Below are 15,288 nucleotides of genomic sequence, written 5' to 3'. Positions count from 1 at the left end.
TGCATGGCTTCTCTACTTCAGACAAAAGATTTTGCTGCTATGACAGAACACAGTAATATTTTTAAAAAATTCTGTATTATCAAAAATCATCCTATTAACATGGTTATCTCTGTAATAAAGGCATGTTTATAATTATGATGTGATTTTACATATAAATATGATTCCAGACTGAATAATCTTATATACAATTTGTATTAAGAAAATGTGCACCAAGGGCTAAGGATGTAACTTAGAAGTAAAGTGCTTATCTAACATGCGTGAGATCCTTGATTCAACCCTTAACACACACAAAAAAAAGTGTGCTGGAAAACAAATGTTTTTAACCTCTAAGAACTTTTGCATTCTTAGTCACAAGTGAAATTAAAAGTATTTTTTATTTTCTGGAAATGTATTGTTGATGGGTTTACTTATTAAAGTTAGGTTAGCTTCAGGAAGTGAAATTATAAAAATGCCCAAATCTTCCATGTTCTAAAATAAAGTTTAGCAATGTTATCTGTCCCTTGAAAACTTTAAGAAAGAAATCTATAACTCCACTTGCCCTTTGTACTCTCTTCTGGAAGTAATTCTTTAAAAGGTTTTCCAATGCCTTTTATCAATCTAGCCAAGTTTATGATTTTTTCACACAATTGAATTATTTTTTGCTTGAAAACAATTCTTTCCATCAAGTTCTTCAAATATATTGGCATACATAGTATTATCTTGTACATAAATTATCTCCATAACTAAATGAATAATCCTTTTTATTACTCATTTTGTCCATTTATGTCCTCCCTTCCCCTCTCTTCTCCATCTTCTCCCCCTCCCACTTTCTTTCTCTCTCCTGACTGGACGTGTCACAGAGTGGATGTCTTACGTGCACCACTTTTATCATTAGCTCTTCTTCTCTTTTAAATAATTAATTTTTGCTTTTATCTTTATTAATATTTACTGAATATCATTTTAGCCTATTTTACTTTTCTCAGTTGCATGTTGAATTCTTAGTTTATTTTTAATTCTTACTTTACAATAGAAATATTTAAGGCTACGAATTTTTAGTGCCATTTTGAAGATATAACTTTTCATACGCCATTTTCACATTAATATTATTTTACAGTTGTGGTTGGAAGGATGAGGCAGTTTTGTTCTGTTTTGTTTTGTTTTTGGTGCTGCATACTGAACCCAGGGACTGACACACACTAAGCACGTGTGCTATCACTGAGCTACAACCTCACCCCTATTTTACACTTTTTAATTACAGTTTTATTTTTCTCTTTGATCAAAAAGTTATTTACGGCAATAAAGTTTGTTTTACCTTTTAATTAATAACATTTATTTTTTAAACAGTAATAGATTTAGAGAAAAATTAAGCAAACACTACAGACTTCCTATGCACTGTCCTCCCATGACCTACAGCGTCCTCCATTAACATCTGCATAATTATGGTAAATTTGTGATAAATATTTCAAATCTTTTGTTTTTCGTTTTTTGGTTTTTTTGGTTTTTCTCCGGTACCAGGAATCGAACTCACGACCTTGCGCTTGCCAGGCAGGCACTTTGCCACTGAGCTAAATCCCCAGCCCCTCAAATCTTTTGTTTTCATTGCTTGTTTACTTTTCTATTCTTTCTTTTATTTATTTTATTTATCTGATTTGTATTAGTTCCTTCCTCCTGCTAGCTTTAGATTTAGTTTGCTCTTGTTTTTAATTCCTTGAGGTGTAAAGTTAGGTTACTGACTTCAAATCTTTCTTCTTTTCTATGTGCACTTTTGCCATTAGTAACCTCCCTCAGAACACTGCTTTCACTCCGTCCCACACATCTCAGTATGTTGCAATTTTGTCTCTTAACTGAATCTAAATTTCCTTCGTTATTTCTTTGTTGTCCCATTGGTTTGTTAAGAATGTGTTGCCCAATGTTTTCATATTTATGTGCTATTCTAGCTTCATTCCATTTTGGTTGAAGAAAATAATTTGTATTATTTCAATCCTTCAAAATTATTTTATCAAATGTTTAAATTTGCCTCAATGTCAAATTAAAAATAGCAACTTAAAATTTCAATAATAACATAAGTGAGTTTCCTTTAAGAAATGCTTCCAAAATTCAACCCCTACCTTCTTTTCAGGAGAAACTGTACATTAACACAATTTTTAAACTTAGTATTGAGATGAAAATGGAAAATCAAACTCACAGCACAATAGTTATGCAGAATATTTCCTTCTCATCATCAGGCAAAGAAGTGTCATTACACTCTTAAATGGCATTCATTTTGATAGATGATTCAACTGGTTCTGTAGATCTGATGAGTGTGCGACAGCCTTCTGAACACCTTCTTGCTTGTATCGAAGATGTGTTATTACAATTGCCATTTTCTTTGACTCTCTTTTGAGTGTAAGATATTATCTTCTTATAGTATCATGTTTCAAGCTGCCTGACTTAGTAGCTGCTTGGCAAAACAAATATTTTTATCCAGTTTTTCAAATGTATTGGCAGATAGTACTGTCTTGTACTTTTTGTCATCTCTATAACTATCTGGATTGCCCTTTTATATTCCTCATTTTTCCATTGTGTCCATTTATTATCAGATCAGTACTGCAAGTGTTCATCTTCTCCATGAGCAGTCTCTTCACTGACTGTCTAAATCATGCTTGCAAATCTTGCATCCTGGACAACTTCTTAACTAGAAAATTCCCATTCCCATTCTCACATTCTTACACCATTTTTTTATTACTCATTTCTTCCACTATTGCCTGTTTTGGGTGTTTGATTCCCTACAGTACACTATTTTACTCCCTCTTATTGTTGTGAGTGGATATTTTTAAATATATATATATATTTTTCTTAGTGGCTACCACAGGAATTAAAATTAGCACACTAAATTTAAAATAATGTAATTTGAATTGATACCAATGTAGTTTCAATAACTGTTATGGTTTAGATCTACAGTGTCTCCCAAATGGCTTACATGTTCAGAGATGCAACTTTTGGAAGGTGACTGGATCATGGGGATGCTATCGCTGACTTGCTGCTAGGAGGTTAGACCTGGTTAGGGGCAGGTCACTGATGAGCACTGGGAGGATATATTCTTGTCCCTGGCTCCTCCCTTCTCTCTCTGCTTCATGGGCACTATGGGATGAGCAGCTTTCCTCTGGCTTAGCATCCTTCTACCATGCCATTTCTGCCCTTTAGCCAGCCAACCATGGGCTGTAACTGGCTGTAAACTGCTCCTCCATGAAGTTGTGGGTAACAGATAGTGCATCTCATCAGCAAGAAAGTGACTAAGACAGGAACATAAACTCTAAATGTGTACAGCTTCGCCCCTTCCTTATATGTTATCACAAATCATCATTTTACATTGTATGCCCATTAATATAGATTTATAATTATTTAAGCATTTATTTTTGAAATCATGTAGGAAATAAAAATAAGAGTTACAAACTAAAGATAAAATCATCTAGGCATTTACATTTGCCTTTATAACTGCCTTTACTAAAGTACTTTATTTCTTCATATGGTGTCAAATTATTACCTAGTGGTTTTTTTTCAGCTTGAAAGACTCTTTTGTCATTCTCATTGTAAGTCTAATTATAGACTCTCCTTAGCTCTTATTTAATATCCCAATGACCTAATTTCCCTTCATTTCTGAAGGCTACTTTTATAACAAATAGAATTCTTGGTTGACACGTTCTCCAGCATTTTAAATGTGTTGGCCCACTGTCTTCTGACCTCCACCATTTCAAAGCAAAATTGAAATTAATCTTACTGAGAATTTATTGTACATAATATGTCACTTCTTTCTGGCTAGTTTTGAAGATTTTTTATTTACGTCTTGGCGGTTATATTATAATCTTCCTCAGCATGAATCTTGTTGGGTTCATCTTATTTGCAGTTTGTTGAACTCCTTCTTATTAAACTTGTTGAACAGATTCATATCAAACTGTAAAGTTTTCAATTATTATTTCTTCAAGTATTTTTTTCTGCTTCTTTTTGCTCACTTCTTCGGGAGTTCCATAACACATATTGGTAAGTTTGACAGTGTTTCAGGAGGCTCTTGAATTATGCTTACTTTTCTCTCTACTCCCCCAACTGAATAATTCCAATTGTCCTATCATAATATTTTCTGCCTTTTTCTTCTGCTTGCTCAAAATCTCTTCAACTTCTCTACTGAATTTTTCATTTGTTATTATATCATTCAGCTCCAAAATTTCTATTTTTATTATTTCTATCGCTTTTGTTCTTCTCATTTTGTGCACTTCATTTTTCTTACTTCCTTTCGTTCTTTGTCCATGGGTTTCATTCAGCTCTTTAGACATATTTAGGACAATTAACTAAAAATCTTTTTGTAGTGAGTCCACAATCTGAGTTTCACTGTATGAACCTGTAAAGACATTTTAAGTTATAATCATGATTATACTAATTTAAATTAAAAATCAGCAGTATATAAACTATCTATTAAGTTATAGAAATACTTTATGTTAGTCAACATTGTCTGAATCTTTCCTGTATGTTAAGTCCTGTTCATGTATTGTTTCATTGCCCACGTACAACCTCTGAAGCAAGTTTTATCATTCCTTTCATTTCATAGATGAACAAACAGAGGCACAGTGTTCGTCAAGTTAGGTCAGTCAGGTTAGTAAGTGGCAATACTGACATGCAAATAAGGCAGTTTTAATACTGAAACCTTATTCATGACCAGCACAAATTAGCCTCTCTTGACTGGAATTTGGCCTTGTAAGGGCAATGACCATGCTTTATGACTGCACACTTTGAAAAAATCAGGTTTAACTGCCATCCTAACTTCAAATAAATATCCAAATATGTACCTTGGAATTTCAAGAGTCATAAAGGAGAAAGAACAGGGTAAAATAAAAGCCTATACCTGAGCCCACAGCTCTAACTTAGAATGATAATCAAGAGAGACCTTGCATAGAACAAGACCTTTTAGGGGAGTCCTTAATGGACCAGGCAAAATGTAAGGAAAACACGTTCAAGGGTGAGACAACATTAGCACACCCTGAAAAGGATAGAAGAAGAAGCATTTGAGGTTTTGGAAAAGGTTCAAACTTATGAGGAATAAGGGGCAGGATTTGATTCTAAAGATGTAGAAAGAAGTCTCATTGCAACATATTGTTTAGTTTTAACATAAGCTGATGAGAAGACATTGCATGATTTTAGGTGGTACAGGAATATAACATTAAAATATGACAAGAGAGGGTGAGTGCAGTTAGGAGGACAAGATGATAACTATGGATTGATGGGGGCTTGAACAAGTAGCGGCGATGGCAACAGTTACACAGGGGACAGTTTGCAACAGAGGGGACAGGTTGCAACAGTGGGGACAGTGTAAAATATTGCAGGGGAGAACTCATGACTTACCTGGTTGACTGCTTAACTAAACGGTGCAAATTACAGTTTTATACCTTTGTTGTAGAGGCAATATTTTCCTTTCTTCCTCTAAAAATTTTTAATACTACTCATAGTTATCTGTACATTAAAAACTAAAATACTAAACCTTCAATTATCATAGTGAGAGATTATATCATTTCTTTATTCTATATATGCAGAGTATGAGAAAATTAGTAAATTAAGAGAACACTTTTATGTCCTGCCGTGTCTCACCTACCATTTGATGTTTAGTTGTTACAGTTAGGAAGTTTAGACCACATTGTTGTTATTAAATTATGTATTAAATAATTATTTATACTGTACACCCTATAGGCAGCATAAGGAGACTTAAAAGTATAACAAAAATATAATTAAGGCTTAATTTACATTAACTTTTAGCACTGAGTTTCATTAATATTTGTTCACAACTAATTTACTGTCACAAACTATATGCATCATAACTATTAAAATATTTTTAAGTATGTTATACACTGACATTATATAGTTTCCTAATGTTATGGAACCATCATTAATATCCTACTTTCAGAATTTTTCATTATCCTAAACCAAAACTCTGAACCCATCAAACAATAATTCGCCTTCCTCTTTTCCCCAAGTCCATGACAACTTCTGTTTTCTGTCTCCACGAATTTGCTTTTTCTAGGTACCTCATAAAAAATTAAATCATAAAGTATTTGTCCCTTTGTGTCTGGCTTATTTCATTTATCATAAGGTTTTCAAGATTTCTCTACATTGTATCATGAATCAAGATTTCATTCTATTTTAGGGCTGTATAATATTTCATTGTATGTATTAATCACATTTGTTTATCCATTTAACTGTTGATGGTCATTTGAGTTGTTTCTATCTTTTGGCTTTTGTGGATAATGCCACCATGAACATTGATGTTAAGGTATCTCTTTGAATCCCTGTTTTCAACTCTTTGGAATATATTCCCAGAAGTGAAATCACTAGATCACATGGTAACTACATACCTAACTTTTTGAGAACCACCTAACCATCTCTCCCAAAGCTGTATTATTCTACATGCTTACCAGCAATGCACAAGGATTGTAATTTCTCCACATCTTCCCCAATACTTGCTATTCTGTTTACATTAATTTTTAAAAATAACATAGTTAATGGAAGTGAGGTGTTATCTCATTATGCTTATGATTTGCATAATGATTTTTCATAAGGATAATTATGAAATAATCATTTTTCATAATGATTTATATGGGCATCATTTTATGTGCTTATTGCTCATTTGTGTATCTTTTATGAAGAGATATCTATTCAAGTCTTTCCTCCATTTTTAAATTGGTTTGGTTTGTTTTTTATTGTTGAATTTTACATATTCTAAATCTTAATCCTTTACAAGCTATATGCTTTTTCAAATATTTGCTTCCATTCTGATTTAACTTTTCACTCTGATAGTATCCCTTGATGCATATTTTTAACTTTAATGAAACCTAGTTTTAACCTGGGCATGGTGGCACATGCCTATAATCCAAGCACTCAGAAGGCCGAGGCAGAAGGATTGCCATGAGTTTGAGGACAAACCGGGCTACATAGTGAGTTCAAGGCCAGCTTACACTACAAAGTAAGACCCAGTCCCAGAAAGAAGGAAAGAAGGGAAAGAAAGAAAGAAAGAAAGAAAGAAAGAAAGAAAGAAAGAAAGAAAGAAAGAAAGAAAGGAAGAAAGGAAGAAAGGAAGAAAGGAAGAAAGGAAGAAAGGAAGAAAGGAAGAAAGGAAGAAAGAAAGAAAGAAAGAAAGAAAGAAAGAAAGAAAAAGAAAGAAAGGAAGGAAGAAAAAAGAAAGAAAGACTAGTTTATCTATTATTTTGTTCTTCATACACTGGTTTTCAATAATAATAATGTTTATTTATTGGGTGTGTATCTGTAGTTTTTATAGAAGCCATCTTATAGGAAGAGTAGGAGTTCAGCATTGTGGGGTGTTGACACTTGTCTCCTCATGTGATTATTCTCAGTCTGTTCAATACATCGTCATTCATGTCCCTGTAAGTGGATTTTTCAATAAAATTATTAAAGTTTTCTTTTACATTTTATATAACACATTATAGAACAAATGACCACTGAAATGTCTTACACAGGCAGTTCAAGGGACGATAAGATTAATAATGCAAGCTAAAAGTTAAAATAAGAGCAATACAGAGCAACTCCCAGTGTTGTGGGAATGCTTCTTCCATGTAGAGCCCTTCTGTCTTGCTGTGATGGGGACTGCACCTCTTCTTAACTCACATTCCTGGCTCTTTTATCCAACTTTGAGTATTTATTCTTATTTCCTTCAATATTGGTGACCCATTCAGATGTTCCCTCTTGGTTTTTGTTCTTCTTGCTCATTGAAACTTGAGTCCTCTCAGAAATTTAAAGTAAAAACTTCCCTTTCAAGCAGGAGTGTTAACTTTCTTAACAGAGAATCACCCTCTGAAACATTCCTGAGTTATGGAAATTCACAAGCCTGCAGACTTTTTCTCCATGTACCATATGGGGTGCTCACAAAATAAGATTGGTAAGAATCCTGAGAATGTGTCCCTCACAGTGCAGTCTGCATAGATGGGAAGAGCTGCCCCTATGAAAGAGACAGAAAATGTATCAGAAGACTTCTCTTATTTCTCCTGTAGAACAAAAATCTTTATATGGAGGGGAAATGGAGAGAAGGTTTGACAAACACTATTATGTTAGTGAACACCCAGTGTAGCTGGACATAAGGTCAGAAAAGCTCTCCATTCCCGGGAAAGAGAAGGCGTACATGCTGGGCCAAGACAGACACCTTGGATCAGGGCATGGGCACCAAGGAGTCTACAACCCAAACTGAGGGACTTGTTATCTACCTCTGTCTGAGGATTGAGAAACCTCTTTCCCCAACCATCAAACCATAAAGTGTTGGGGAGTAAGAAACATCAAAATACACCCGAGAGTTTTCAGAGTAGAAGACAGACCCCTTTGAGGACTATCACACAGGAAAGCAGTGAAGTAGACTAGAGCCATCATTAACAAAATCTCTCTGATATACCAGCCCCTACCTAAACCCAAGGTATTGCTAGTAGAATTTGAAGTACCCAGAAAGTAACCATAGCAACAACAAATCTAAAATCCAGTACAATTCCTGAGCAGACTAATTTGACTTTCTGAATAAAAGGTTTAGCAAAAGGACAGGCATGTCCATTTTCAGTCATATAAACATCACCCTGGTGCTGTTCAATATGATGTTACTTTAAGCCCCCACAAACATAATTAGATCTTTTTGTTGCAAACAGTAAGCAAAAATATTCACTAGCAAAAGCCAAAGCAATCATCAAGACTACACTCCCCACACAGGACTTTGTATCTCTTTAGATGAGCATTCAAAATAACAATGATGAATATGCTAAAAGGTCTAAAGCAGAGTTTGATAAACTTTTTGTCTGAATGCCCAAATAGTAAATATTGTAGGTTTTATAAGTCATATATGATCTCTTTTATAAATTTTTCCTTTTGTAGAAAAGTTTTAAGAAACCTTTATAAAGGTAAAAACCACTGAAGTCCAAAGGACACAAAAGGACACAAAAATGGGCCACTAGCTAGACCTTGTCCATAATTTGGTGACCCCTGCTCTAGCGGGAAAGGTGAACAACATGCTGGATCTGGTAGTAATTTCAGTAGAGCAATAGATACAATTAGAAGCAAATGGAAGTTACAGAAATTAGAAAAAGAAAGGTCACCGTAAGAGATGAAGAACACCTTTAAATAGGTTTATTAGTGATCATGACAAAGGAGGAAAGAATCAATGAATTTAATGATAGGTCAATAGAATTGACAAGATCTAAAACACAAAGAGAAGAGTACAAATATTTAAACAAAACACAAAGAAACAAATTCAAACCAATACAGAACTCCCTAGAACATTCAAGCCATGCAGGATAGCATCAGTCTAACAAATGTATAACTGAAATGCCAAAAATAGAAGAGGTAGAGAACCAGGCAAAAGAAATATTCAAAGAAATGATGGCCAAAGACTTCCCAAATTTCCTAACAAATATAAAACAGTTACAAAAAGCACACAGTGCACCAAGCAACATAATAATAATAATAATACAGCAAACCAAGCCCAAAAAAACCTACAAAACACAAACAGCAAAGCAAACCAAACCTAAACCCTATACCTAGATTGAAACTACTGAAAAAATGAAGCATCTTGCTCAGTGAAGTATAATGAGAAATCTGGGGGTAGAAGATGCAATATTTGCCCAGTTGGCTAGTGGAAAAGGAACAGAGAGCTTCTGAGTGGACTTTTAGACTAAGAAGGCAATAATAGCACATTAAAAAAAAAAAAATGAAATCTTCTCCCTCAACATGGCTTTAAAATTTCTCATTGTTTCATATTTGCAGCATATTTTTTACTTAACTCAATATTTAAATCTCAATATTTTCCATTATTTAATGTGATGTCTGAATTTCACCTACCTTGAGTTTTTAATTATAATTCCTTCTTGAATAAGTGAAGTATATCCTCAGTTGTTTTAGGAAATAGTGGTATGGTTTCTGAAATTTGAGGTATCTGAAAATGTCTTTGTTTCCTTTTGCTTATATAAATACCTCACTTAGGTGGGTGTAGACATTTTAGGACAAACATTTCCCAACAACTGATGCTAATCTATGGAACTTCTGAAGTTTAATGTCAAAGGTGTCTATCTTTCTTTTTTTTTTTTTTTTTGGATTTTTTCCGGTACCGGGAACTGAACTCATGACCTTGCGTTTGCCAGGCAGGCGCTGTGCCGCTGAGATAAATCCCCAGCCCCCGTGTCTATCTTTCTTGGCAAGTAATTTACTTATTTCCCCTGGAATTCTTGATAGAGCTTTCCATATTTTAGATACAAGAAGGCTTTTCTCCCCCTCTCAAGGTCTGGGCTAAGGTCTCTCTGAGGTGTTTTCAGAGTACTCAGTAGTTTCCTTATTGTACTATTGCAATACAGTTGTGTGGTAATTGCCTGCTTCTTGCATCTAGGTTACCACAATTGACACAATGTTCTTTTAAGACAGGACTGTGTCTTGGTCCTCTCTAACCCTAACTTTCAGCATTCACAAAATATTTGCTGAATAAATGAATGAATTGACACAGCATTTAGTATTGAAATTGTATCAGGATAGATCAAAGTATTTAGCTTCTGTTCCCTAATACATTTCAAAACTCAATGGGTCCTTTTAATCTCTAACAAAATTATTACACTGGATCAAAACATTATTTCACATCTCTTCTGATATAGTTTTGTCCAATTTATCCTGATCTCTTGTTCGGGAAAAAGTTAAAACATGATCTTTCTATTATTTCACTTAATGATTTTCATCTATTTGTTCTTTGCACTCACATATGGAGGATCTTCCACACTTTTATGCTAATTGTGGATTTGATACTCAGCAGTATTGATTTCACCCTTAGATCCAAATCATATTTCAATCACGCTATTGTATGTGAAGCTTACTGCTTTAACTTGCCCAACTTTGTTTCTATTTCTCTCTGCCTCTAGGTCCCCCCTTATCTTAATCAAATATCACGTCTTGTATTTCATCTTGTTTGTTCATACAAATTAAAGAACAGATTTATTTTATTTCCTTTTACTTCTATTAAACCATTTTCCAGAGCATTCATCTTCTTTATACAGCATAATCTTTTCAAAGGGATACTTTGTCTTGTATTTTTCTCATTCTAAGCTTCAGTAACACTTATGAGTTGAATGTGTGGATTCTTGTTGGTTCTTTTTATTACCTGTGTGATTACTAGTATTTCCTTAGCATAAATAGTAAGCTGAAAGACAGACATATATAGTTCACAGGTAACTTTTTGGTTTGAGGTTGACATTTATCAACTTTGACACTGTGGGTGTTTGGGTGAGGTTAGATCTTTACCTTTACTTCCTTATCTTTACTGCTTATGCTATTATGAAGACAAGAATTCTTGGTTAATCAGAAACATTTATTGGTATTTCCTTGGAACAAAGCATGGATGAAAAATTAAAACTCCAGGGAGAGAATATTCACATGCTTGGACACTCCCAATGGGCTATTGCTGTTATTCTCCAAATGACAGCTCCAGAATGGTAATCAAAGTATAAGTGTGGCATTGGAGCAGCAGGTCATATGATAATAGAGTTACTGTCCACTTCATTAGTAAGTGTCTCAAGCAGGTAGCCTTCTTGCTTCCCTTAGGTCACCAAGTTGGCTTGCCTTCAAACAACAAGGTGTATGTTTATTTCAGCTCTACCATTCTTGCAACTGGTACAAACTTCTATCAAATTCTGGTGCTAAGCTTCTTTCACCAGAGTAATAGCTATTCTTACAGTGCACTTGCCTGAAGTAGAAAACAGCATTCTTCTGGGCAGACTCAGACTGAAGGGAGCAAGCTTTGGCAAGTGAGCATAGCCTGCTCATCACACACGGTGGGCCCAGTCATCAGCCCTGCCTTCTGCTTCTCCAGTCTTTAGAAGCACTCATGTTTTTGATTTTTCAGAGGAATTTGGGGTGAAGAGTCTGATACACAACCGCTAGTCAATATGTCATCTTAAACCAAAAGTCAACCTTACTCTATTAATGGTAATATTTCAGATGAAAGATTTGACAGAGATCGTATCTGACATTCTAAACTATAGCAAATATTTGTATCATATCGACTTGTCTCTAAATTTATAGTCAGAACTCTTGATAAAGTATTAAACAGTTTTTAAAATGCGTCCAAAAATATTTAAATAAGCCTTCAACTTCCCATTTTCTTCACACCCCACCCCAATACAAATGTCACATCACTGTAATTGCCCAGATGTATATATTAACTTCACAGAAAATTGAAGTAAACATATGTCATTCTTTTAAAGCATTATTCCTCAAATATCTATCCCTAACCTTCATTAAATATACCATTTATTAATTCTAAAACAATCATAATTGCTTTAGAAAAAGGAAACTCTGTAAAAGCATTATTCCTCAGATAAATGTCTATCCCTAACCTTCATTGAATATACCATTTATTAATTCTAAAACAATCATAATTGCTGTAGAAAAAGGAAACTGTGTAACACCGTGTTACCAAAACAATTCCACCCAGCATTTATTCACGTCTCACATCCACAGCCACTTTTCTTCATGCTATAACATCATGGGAATGGAAAGAGAAAAAATAAGAGTGAAGAAATTTGTACATTTATATTTTTGTTTCCTTATCAAAGTGTTTATCCATATTTCAAAATGCCTGCATGTATAGCCTTAGATTCAGAGTATGTAACTACATTCTACAGTTTCAATCATAAAACTTCAAAGCAGCTTCTTCAAATTTACTCAGAAGTAGTGCTGAATAAACTGCACATCATTCAAATAAAAAATATCTGCTCTGCAAAAGATATTGTCAAGAGAATACAAAACAAGCCAGATAGCTGATAAAGGTCCATTATTTAAAATATACAAAGACTGCCTTCTCCCTCTGGCCAGACTGTCATCTCCATGGAGGAGCCCCATGTAATCATGACTATAGAGGACAAAGAAAACAGCCTGTTGCTAGACACAGGTGCAAGTCTCTCGGTCCTTCTTTTCAATCCTGGCCTTCCATCCAGCTGTCACACCTCAGAGAAAGGAGTCACTGGTGAGGAGGTAATATGCTATATTTCACAACCCTTAGGCTGTAACTACTTGTTAGATCTTTCTTGCGTATCTCTGTCTTCCTGAGAAACCACTTTGAAGATACACCACCATGTATTATAGCAGCCACTGATATTTTCCTACTAATCTGTCCATAACTCTGTAATGTTTCTATTGTTCCTGTGCTATTTCATAAATGGATGTAGGTTTATTACTATGTGTTTCCTACAACAATCATTGAGAATAGTCAATGAATATTCAATTGGTCACTCATGTATAGCTCTATTTATTTTCTTTAGAGACCACTATGAAGATACCAAAGTATAGTACAACCATAGATAATAACCTACCACTTTTGTCTGTAACTCACTATTATTTGTCAATTTGTTTTCCTGAGAAACTATCTTGTAGATAACAATACGTAAAACAACAACCATTGATAATTTCCTACCACTTTATCTGTAATTCGGTAAGCCTCCCTACTACTATGTCATCATTCTTTTACTCTTTAAAATAATAAAAAGAAAAATAAAGTAAAATATCAAAGAACACAAAATTCAACAGTCAGAAGACAAACAACAAATTTTAAAAATGAGCCAAAGGCCTTTCTGGGTACCTGCCCCAAAAGATACTCAGATAACAAGTACATGCAAGGGTGTTCTACTTCATATGTCATCATAAAATTACAAATTAAAATGATTAGACACCATTACATACTCATTAGAATGGCCAAACCCCAGAACTCTGAGAATATCAAACGCTGGCAAAGATTAGGAATAGTAGGAATTCTCATTCATTGCTAGGAGTAGTGTACAATGGTACAACAACCTTGAAAAACAGTTTGACAGTTTCTTACAAAACTAAACATACCCTTACCATACAATCCGGCAGTCTACTTCTTTGTATTTTCCTAAAGGAGCTAAAAATTTATTTCCACGCAAAAACCAGCACATCAACGTTTACAGCAATGTTTTCTCAAGAGGAATGTTGATAATGGGGAGGGCTTGCCTGAGTGGGGACAGAGGCCATATTGGGAATTTCTGGACTTTAAAACTGATCTAGAAAAAGGAATATGTTTTCACAGTATTTTCATGTTGAAATCAATTACTTATTGCAAGAAAACTATTTAATTGCTCCAAATGTCATATACAGGAAGTATCTTTTTTTTTAAGTGTATGTTTTGGCTCTGACTTTCAAAATTAAACCCAATGTTCATGTCCACTAGGCAGGATATACTACTTGCATTCATTGACCTGAGAAAATAACCATAAACTTCCACAGATCAGAAGTACAGGGAGAAACTGGAGCAACTAGAACCTGATCCTCTTGCTCTACTAGAAAAAAATACGTTTCTCACGGTATCAGCCTACAATTTCTATCTCAGAGAATATTCAAGCATGGCTAAGAAATGGAATAATGAGGAAGTTTTAATTCGTGGCAAAATTTCTAATAAGGTTTTAGTTTTATTTAGCAACCATGCAACTTTAGCAAACAAATCTTTTGAAAAGTATTACTAGGTGAGGGAAGAAATATGGTATGTAGTGTTTCTCAAACTGTAGACACTAAAGTTAAACCCTTAATGATATTCATTTGAGGATCTTCTTGAAATGTAGGTTCCTGGGCTTCACTTTAGTTTCGCTGATCTGGGATCTCTAGGTTGGTGGAATTACATTTTAAGCTTCTCTTGTGATTCTTGCGCACTGTAACTCTTACACAGGGTGATATTTGACCTCATCATTTATTGTTTGGCCAAAATTCTATCCAATATTCTGAAGTGACTTTTAACCTTAACATCTAATTCTCTCCGGTGGCAGATGTATTTCCCGGGAGGCCGGGCCGGGTGGAGCACGGCAGGATGGGGCGGGGTTTTGACAGGGCGGGGCAGTGCTGGGCGGTGCTGCTCCGGGGCGTGGGGGGGGCGCGGGGCGGGGCTTCTCGGGGCGGGGCCGCTCGGGGGCGGGGCCGCTCGGGGCCTGCCCTGGCCTTGCCGCGTGGAGAGCGAAGCGTCGTTGGCTCCGCGCGCAGGCGCTGCCCTCTGAACTGGAACGGAAAGCAACTTCCGGCTGCAGTCACCCGGCCGGGGGCCGGCGACCTGTGGTGTGAGCGTGGCGGAGTGCGTGATCTGTGAGTAAAAACTTCTTGAGCGAGTTGGTGTGTCCGAATCCGTCGAGCCCGGCGACAGAAAACTAGTTTCTGTGACCGAGAGGACCCGCCGGCGGTGTGCGCGCCGCCGGGAGAGAAGCCGAGGCGCTGCGGAGGCGGCGGTCCCCGAGCCGGACCCGCGGGCTTTCCGGCCCGACCTCG

General features: G+C 35.6%; 1 protein-coding gene across 8 annotated transcripts in view; it reads left to right on the top strand.

Annotated features, from left to right (window-relative positions):
* Positions 1-15,288, top strand: part of Tank (TRAF family member-associated NFKB activator) — a 91,162-nt gene that overhangs the window by 2,003 nt on the left and 73,871 nt on the right. Inside the window, exon 1 of one of the 8 annotated variants that reach the window (XM_013518759.1) lies at positions 14,959-15,108. The exons of 6 other annotated variants lie outside the window; for them this stretch is intronic. The gene's annotated coding sequence lies outside the window, so the exon portion shown is untranslated. Of the gene's footprint in view, positions 1-14,958; positions 15,109-15,288 lie in introns of those variants that run through there. One more of the 8 variants, XM_005393343.2, reaches the window with a different exon arrangement.

Source organism: Chinchilla lanigera, unplaced genomic scaffold (assembly GCF_000276665.1).
Source record: "Chinchilla lanigera isolate Chin_1 unplaced genomic scaffold, ChiLan1.0 scaffold00048, whole genome shotgun sequence".
Lineage (NCBI taxonomy): Eukaryota > Metazoa > Chordata > Mammalia > Rodentia > Chinchillidae > Chinchilla > Chinchilla lanigera.
This window is presented reverse-complemented; position numbering and strand designations above follow the sequence as displayed.